We start from the raw sequence: 8,478 nt of genomic DNA, 5'->3' as shown, positions 1-8,478 counted from the left end.
TATTAATGCTAACGGAATGGCATGGAGCATTTTCCATTATAATTATACTCCCTTCCTCTAGATGATTTAGAAATCTGTTTAAGAACCAATCGCGAAATGATTGTGCCGTCATTTCTTCGTGATAATCACTGGTTTTCTTTGATCTGAATACCCATTTACTACCTGGAACGAAACCTGTTTCAGCTGATCCTGCATGGCAAACAATAAGTCTACCTCCCTTTCCTAAATGCACTTTAAGACCTCCATTTCTATTTGAGTCTTGCCAAACATATTTCAGAGAATGATTTTTGTCGAACCACGTTTCAACAAGGTAAAATGTGGGTCGAGTGTCACCTGATTATCTGATCATGTGCATTTTGCGCAGAAACTTCAGTCTTGCGGCAACAATATCATTCCGTTCCATTAGATATATTCGCCCATCAATGGTTTTCCTGTAGCGGAATCCCAAACGATTCAACAATCTTTTAGTGGAAGAAACTGAACCTGAGTAATTAATTTTTTTTTTCTAAGCAGTACTGTTAGTTTGTCAGCTGTCGGAAATTATCCGTTATCGTAAAAGTAAAAAATTGTACGTCGTACAACGTCTTTTTGGAAGTCGTCTAGATTTGTAACTCTTTTAGAAACATTTATTTGCTTTCTAGGTGAATGGAACAATTTATCGGTACCGTGTGTTTGCGCTCTTCTAACTTCTTTGCATACACGAGACACTGTAGAGACACTTAAAGAACACGCCTCGGCAGTCAGTGCTCGACATTTTGAAAAGTTAAGATTTTTACGCATTTCTTCAGAAGAGTATTTCCTAAAGAAATTATAAACACTAAACACCATTTTCCGAATTTTACTGACATATCCACTCGATCCACCATTCCCATTTGTACTGGGCTCACTAAGAGACATATTAATTGTTTTGAGAATGCCAAATTGCCAACACACGAAAAAGATATTACATTACAGTTTCATATACGGTACTTTAAACAGAGCCAACTGCACACAACACCATCAGAAATCGAACTGACATTTCAATTTAGTAATCTCTTTTCTCTCCTCTCACAAAGAGATAACTCTGTTTATATTCTGAAGAGACCCTTTGTTTGAAGCTGTAAGTTTATGGTTCTCAAAATTCTTACATATAAACATTCCTTATCGCATTGCAGCTGTATAAACATCGTCCACTACTTCATTGCTGGACGTCAGCACAAAAGCAATGAAACAGAGGCAACTGTGACGGAAAAAATGGAAATCTTACGAAATTACGATGAAAACAGTACTCTTAATGAGAAACAACTCTCTGATTTATTAGAAATCCCATCATCCACATAAAGGACAATAATAAAAAATTGTGACTTAATCTTTGCAGCTGCGACGTCGGAAGGATGTAAGCGCAGGAAAGTGAAGGTGATAAACATGAGGACTTGGAAACACGCACGCGACAAATAACTGTAAATTACTTTTTTCGGAAGAATTGAGTACAGTATATATTGTAAATATCTTTGACGTACAGTATAGTAATTACATAATGGAGTAATGCTGTATTACCTTTCATGAATCATGTATTTCAATAAAGAAAAATGCTAATAGATACTGTATATAAGTCAAAATTAGTATACCCGTCTAATACGCGGTCCCGATTAATACGAGGTTTACACGCAGTCCCTTGAAGAGTGTCTTATCGGGGTTTTACCTTATTAACCAATAAAATTGGAACCACTGGAGGTAGAAATGTGATTTTTGTTTCTATGTGTTCAGAAAACATTAAACATTCATCATATATACATGCAGGGTCCCAACCAGTGGCAAAGCGTCCTTAGAAGCGCTGGGAGCGCCGCTTCTCCTTAAATTTTAGGAGAAATAATATTCATGTTATATCTTTAAATTTATTTGGGAACATTAACCGTGTTGAAGATCACAGCCTCATATTAGGCAGCGAACGGCAGCACAGGAACAAGTAACCAGTGCGCATCGATTGACAACTGAGCATGTCGTGGCCTAGGGTCGTGGTAAGCTGGACTCGACACAATCGTAGCTGCTCGGAAAAATTCGGGAGTTGTCGGTAACGGGAAGCGACTCCAGAAATGGGCCCACTGAAATATTTGTAATGGCAAAGAATATTTTATTGTTTTTATATTGTATGACATTATTAAAAAGAACTGCAAGTATGTTTTTAATTGTAGTGATTCTCGTATTATGTGTACACTAGAGTTTAGTAGGTAAAACTAGGGCTTTCTTATTAAATTGCTAATGATTGGTGAAAGTGTAGGATATACACATTAACTCCACCTTAGGTTGCGAGTTGATGGGGCGAGTGCCAGCTCCGTGAAATTTTGGACCCCTTGGACAGAATGGCTGCTGACAGCAGCGTGGGCAGCGTTGCAGTGGAAGAAGGGCCTACGTGTGACTGTGCAATAGAAAGAGTACTGAAAAGTAGGTTTAGTTCTCTCCCTCACGAGGAAAAACTAATTATAATTAAAAGTGAAAAACCAAAAAAACTTCTTAATAATGACCTCGGTATACTGAGTAAAGGTGTTAAAGCGTTATGCGTCATTTTAATGAAAATATGTATGATACAGTTCCATGGTTATGTGGATGTCATTGATTGTGAAAATTGTTCTGCTGGCCATGCTTATTATTTTCACAAGAGAAAAACGCTTGGAGTCACATTGGCTTTGACGACTTAAATAACTTGCACAAATCTCAGAAAAGACATCAAGTCACACAAAATCACATAATGTGTCTAAAACAATTTACACAGTTCGGGAAAACAAGGATCGAATCGTGTTTAAGTGAACAATTCCGGCTTTCGATAGAGAAACACAATGAGGATGTAAGAAGGAAGAGAAGAGTACTTTCTCAGATGATAAAGGTAGGGTAAACCATACAGTTATTGGCCACCTTACAGTTATTGGCCACTTGAATTTTGATGTGTTATTATAAGACAGGATGTGCAAATAATTAATTAATATTTTGCCAGATGGTAGCAGCATGTTTTCTTATTTGGTAGTTACTTTAATTTTCAACAACAGATAGCACTGTGAGATGAAAAAGATATTTCTGCAAAACAAACGTTCCCAGGCTCTGGTTTCTTGTGAAATTCTTAAGAACTGTGTTGTGGTTGAGTCATAATAATTATTGTTTCTTTTAACTGGTATTCATTGTTATTCCAATTATGAGGTAAGTACATCTCTATTTTGACTTTACGCCTATAAAACGTAATAAAATACAATTCCTAAATTTTGAAAATTTGCTGGCTAATAACTGTTTAATTATAACGCATTTTTCAGTTATTGGCCACCCCGGCCAATAACTGTAATTTTAAAGTAATTTTAAAAATCAATTATTTTCCTTCATTTAACTTATTAAATGCCACTATTTCACTAGTATTTTTATTTCGAGTCAATTAAATGTGTAGATAGTTATTAGCCACGTGGCCAATAACTGTCTTAATCGTGGCCAATAACTATTCCTGTTTATTTTATACCCTGGTTAGGTTATTTTAAGATTCCAAAATGGGCTGACTATAAGCCAAAGGCGATGAAGGTGACATTGGAAGAATTGGAAACTCACAGGACTTCACTTAGAGTCATTGCTAAAAAGTACGGTGTTCCTATGGCAACCCTAAAAATTAAAATAAGGAATGCTAAAAAGGAAAGGGATTTGAATCTTATAGCTTAGGAGAAAATTGATAATGAGTGTTCTGAAAATGTCATTTCATATCGAACACTGGATGAAGACAAGTCTACAGGTTTGTTTCCGATCTCTGAAACGAATTTGAATGACATCATGTGCGTCGGGAGTCACATGACAGCTGAATTGTGGCGCGAGATGACAAACCAGTAGTGAGTGATCTCATAGTCAGAGTGCACGGCGACTCACAGCAGAAATTCCCAAGAAAATCGAGCCTTTTTGGGAGGGGTACATTACGACCCTTTCCAATGCCAAGTACAGTTAAGGGAAAATAAAAGAAGCCTGCAATAAACGAGGTTTCGTTATTTCCAAGAAAGGCATCTTCTGTATACTTAATAAGATTGGTAAAGCTCGAATGGAATTAATTTGTATCATCTCGTGGGGTGCAGCGGCTTGTGAAGGAGGGGTGGATTTGCTTGCTTTTTCCACTCTGGAATTAATCCCATCCGAGCTTTGCCAGTCTTATTAGGTACACACAAGATGTCTTTCTTCGAAATAATGAAACCACGTGTTTTGCAGGTTCCTATGATTTTCATGTAACTGTACTTGACATCGGAAAGAGTTATGTACACCTCCCAGAAAAGTTAAATTTTCTTGGGCGTTGCTACTGTGATACACCGTGCACTCTGATTATGAAATCACTCACTACTGATCTGTCACCTCTCGTTGCAATTTAGCTTTCGGTGTGATTCCTGACTCACGTGACGTCATTCAAATTCGTTATCAGAGACCGGAAACAACCCTGTACTCAACAGGAAGTTTTGGCTGATAATATTGACAATTACACCTATTATAAAATGCAAGAGATGAACCCCGGAATGTGACTCTCCATGACAATTTTTTATATTGTATTTTTGTTGGCTATTTAACAACGCTGTATCAACTACTAGGTTATTCAACGTCGATGTGATTGGTGATAGCGAGATGGTATTTGATAAGATGAGCCCCAGGATTCGCCATAGTTTACCTCACATTTTCCTTACAGTTGGGGAAAACCTCGGAAAAACTCAATCAAATGATAATTTCAAGCGGAAACGAACCCACGCCAGGGCACAAGTCTGGATCGGCAGGCAAGTGCCTCAGCCGACTGAATTAAGCCAGTGGCAGACTCCCCATGACAATACATGAACTAGTGTGAATGCAGGTTCCAGTAGCCAACATTCTGGTTGTGGTAATATATGTAAGTGAGAGCCACCAGCGTAGCTCGGTCAGTTAAATCGCTTGCCTGCCGATCTGGAGTTGCGTTCGGGTGTGGGTTCGATTCCTGGTTGGGTTCTTTCCGAGGTTTTCCCCAACCATAAGGGAAATGTCAGGTAATCTATGGCGAATCCTCGGCCTCATCTCGCTATCACCAATCCCATCGACGCTAAATAACCTCGTAGTTGATAGAGCGTCGTTAAATAATCAAGTAAAAAGAACATAAGTGAGAAAATATCTTCCATGCTCAAAAGAGTCAAGAATACATCACTCGGCAAGTTTCTGGTGTGGCCAGAGACACCTAAAAGAGAATGCAAACATGATATAGAAAGATTGCCATTTTCAATAATATCACAGTGCTCCAGGATATGCACAGAAAGAAGCGCGTACGGAAAGTTGTGCAAGAAAAGAAAAAAGAAAGAGAAAACGTAAAGTTGCGACAGAAAAAAAAAAAGAATACTCTTCAGAGAATTGCAAAATTAATCTAGTCCAATTTGTGACATTTGCAAGAATCTTCCAGTGAAATTTGATGTGAAGATTGTAAAAAAGTATTTTATGTAAATTATAATTCACGTAAACACAGACAACACATTCCTGAAAAAGATGGTGATATCTCCCTGTGTCACTCATTTTTATAAAGGAGAAGATTCACATAACAGAATGGACCTTAAGGGTAGTTCGGAGGATGATGATTTCCTTGAAGAACTTGATAAACTAGCAACATATAAATAAGGGTCTATACAGTGAAGAGAGATGTGGATTTATATTTTACATAAAACTGGTATTAGGGGAGTGCAATGCATTTGTAAATAACTAATATAAATAATAGCAACAGTATAAAATAATATTTGCAGCCAAAACAAAAATAAATGTCTGTTAGAGTTGATAATTGTGAAGTGGCCAATAACTATGCAATCAGTGGCCAATAACTGTCAAGATGTGGCCAATAACTATAATTTCACACATATTAATTTTAATTGGTCACTAGTATCACACAATATTATTGATTCCATTTTTGTAACAGTGATTTGAATAAAGAAATAATTGACAATTACAAATGCACAAACAGTTCCTTCTTACAATATAATGCATTGAAATCCTCGACTTTCAAACATAAAATTTTCCTTAAGTGGCCAATAACTGTATGGTTTACCCGTATGTTTTTTGGGAAAGCAAGAGCTTGCAGTCCACACCTGTGGAGTAACGGTTAGCACGTCTAGCCGCGAAACCAGGTGGCCCGGGTTCGATTCCCGGTCGGGATAAGTTGCCTGGTTGAGGTTTTTTCCGGGGTTTTCCCTCAACCCAATATGAGCAAATGCTGGGTAACTTTCGTTGTTGGACCCCGGACTCATTTCACCGGCATTATCACCTTCATCTCATTCAGACGCTAAATAACCTGATATGTTGATAAAGCGTCGTAAAATAACCTACTAAAAAAAAGAGCTTGCATTTCGAGGCCACGACGAGTCTGAAGGTTCTTTGAACAGAGGGAATTATGTCGAACTGTTGAAGGAATTCGGAGATTTTTATGTAGAGTTATCTCATCATTTGTCAAATTCGACGGTTTTTTCGGGGTTGTCCAGTGACATACGAAATGACATTATCTTCTCTGTTTCGCAGCTAATGACAGAAGAAATCAAGAAGGAAATTTTTGACACTCCTTTTGTTGGCATTATTATGGACGAAGCGACGGATTATGCAACAAAATCACAATTATCTGTTATACTGCGGTATGTGACAAAAGCTGGAAATATTGAGGAGAGATTTTTCTATTTCAGAGACGTCAGTGATGACAGAACCGCAAATTCTTTACCACATCATGCACTTAATGTCTTACATGAATTTAACTGTGAAACAAAATTGGTGTCATAGACATATGACGGGGCGGCAGTAATGTCAGGCGAACACAATGGTCTTCAGAGGAGGGTCAGAGAAAAATGCCCACAAGCTATATTTGTGCACTGCTATGCACACAGACTGAATTTAGTTTTGTCACAAGCAGCGAGTTTTATTAAGCAGTGCAAAATATTCTTTGTCACTCTCTCTGGTTTTGGAATTTTCTTTTCAAAATCGACAAAGCGAATGGCAGCACTAGACAATGAGATAAAGAAAAGATTTCCTACATTAGCTCCAACAAGATGGACTTACAGTAACAGGCTATTCCAAACTGTGTACGAACACAAACAACAAATAGAAGACTTGCTAACTTCAATTGTTGAAAATTCAGATAGTTGGGATCCAGAAACAGTCTGTAGTGCTCGAGGTCTTCTTTCAACAGTACATGACTTCGATTTCAATTTTTTCCTTAATGTGTTCTATTCCATATTTCCTCAGGCTGACATATTGTTTCAAGTTCTTCAGAAAATTGCTTTTGATATCGAGTTCTGCAGTAAACAAGTTGAGAAATTTTCTAGCCATCTTACAAAACTCAGAGAAGATTTTGAATCTATTTGGAATAAAGTCTCATACAACAGTGTTAAGCCTGCTCCTAGTAAAAGACTAAGAATTGATGCTATTTCAGGAGAAAGCAGATCTATGTCCTATAAAAGAATATTTTTGGAAGTTATTGACGTAATTAAAACAAACATTGAATATCGATTTGCTGACTTGAGTAAACTCAAATTCCTCAGTATTTTAGATTCAAGATACTTTAAAGAGTTTGCAAAACAATTTTCAGAAGAGGGTTTTTTAAGCTTAAAGCAGAGCTATGGCAAATTCTTTGATTTTTAAAGCCTGAGAGGTGAACTGAGTGTATTATACAAAGATAGTGAAATGCATAAGGACACTGTTGTGAAATTACATCAGTACTTGACAGAAGAAGAATTAGTGTCAGTTTTTCCAGAACTGCATAAACTTGTGCTGTTAATAATCACCATCCCCGCATCTAGTTCATCTGCGGAGAGGTCATTCTCAGCAATGAAGAGGATTAAGTCCTATCTTCAGAACACTCAATGTCAGGAGAGACTATCTTCACTAGCTCTTCTGAGCATCGATAAGTCCCTGCGTACTACATTACGCCAGAGACCTCCTTCTACGATGACGTGATTTACATATTTGCCAGAAAAACAGGAGGATTGAACTGGTGTACAAAAAATAAGGTACGAAAATGTTTATTTTATTTTTAATTATGTACATATTTTATTCATTATTAGTGTGCACAAATTTAGATCCAATTATTTACTTGTTTCCGAGCTGAAGGACACCCGACACCCCAAGCACTATGCTCTCTTAAGAATTTTTACAGTGAAACATATGTATAACCTAGAGTAAAATTGTAAGGTCCACTACATAGATGTAATTAATTACATGAAATATATCATACTCTATCATATCGTATAACCTGGAGCTTCCCATATTTGAAATGTCACGCCTCGCCACTGGTCCCAACGACATACCAATTTTCCCAGCGCACTTGTTATTTGATTTTGAGATTTCTAAGCGGCGACTATGCGGCGGGTCTGCGTAGCCCATATGTTGCAACGCAGCACTGCCGCTATTGGCTATCGCCGATAAGCAGACACACCTGCAAACGTCAGGAGATTTGAGCGCGACTGTAGTGCTGTAAATTGTAGTAACAACACACTAAAATGTCTTCGAGTC

The sequence above is a fragment of the Periplaneta americana genome, chromosome 1 (genome assembly GCF_040183065.1).
Source record: "Periplaneta americana isolate PAMFEO1 chromosome 1, P.americana_PAMFEO1_priV1, whole genome shotgun sequence".
NCBI classification, from domain to species: Eukaryota; Metazoa; Arthropoda; class Insecta; order Blattodea; family Blattidae; genus Periplaneta; species Periplaneta americana.
The sequence above is the reverse complement of the archived record's forward strand: the minus strand, read 5'-3'. Positions refer to the sequence as shown.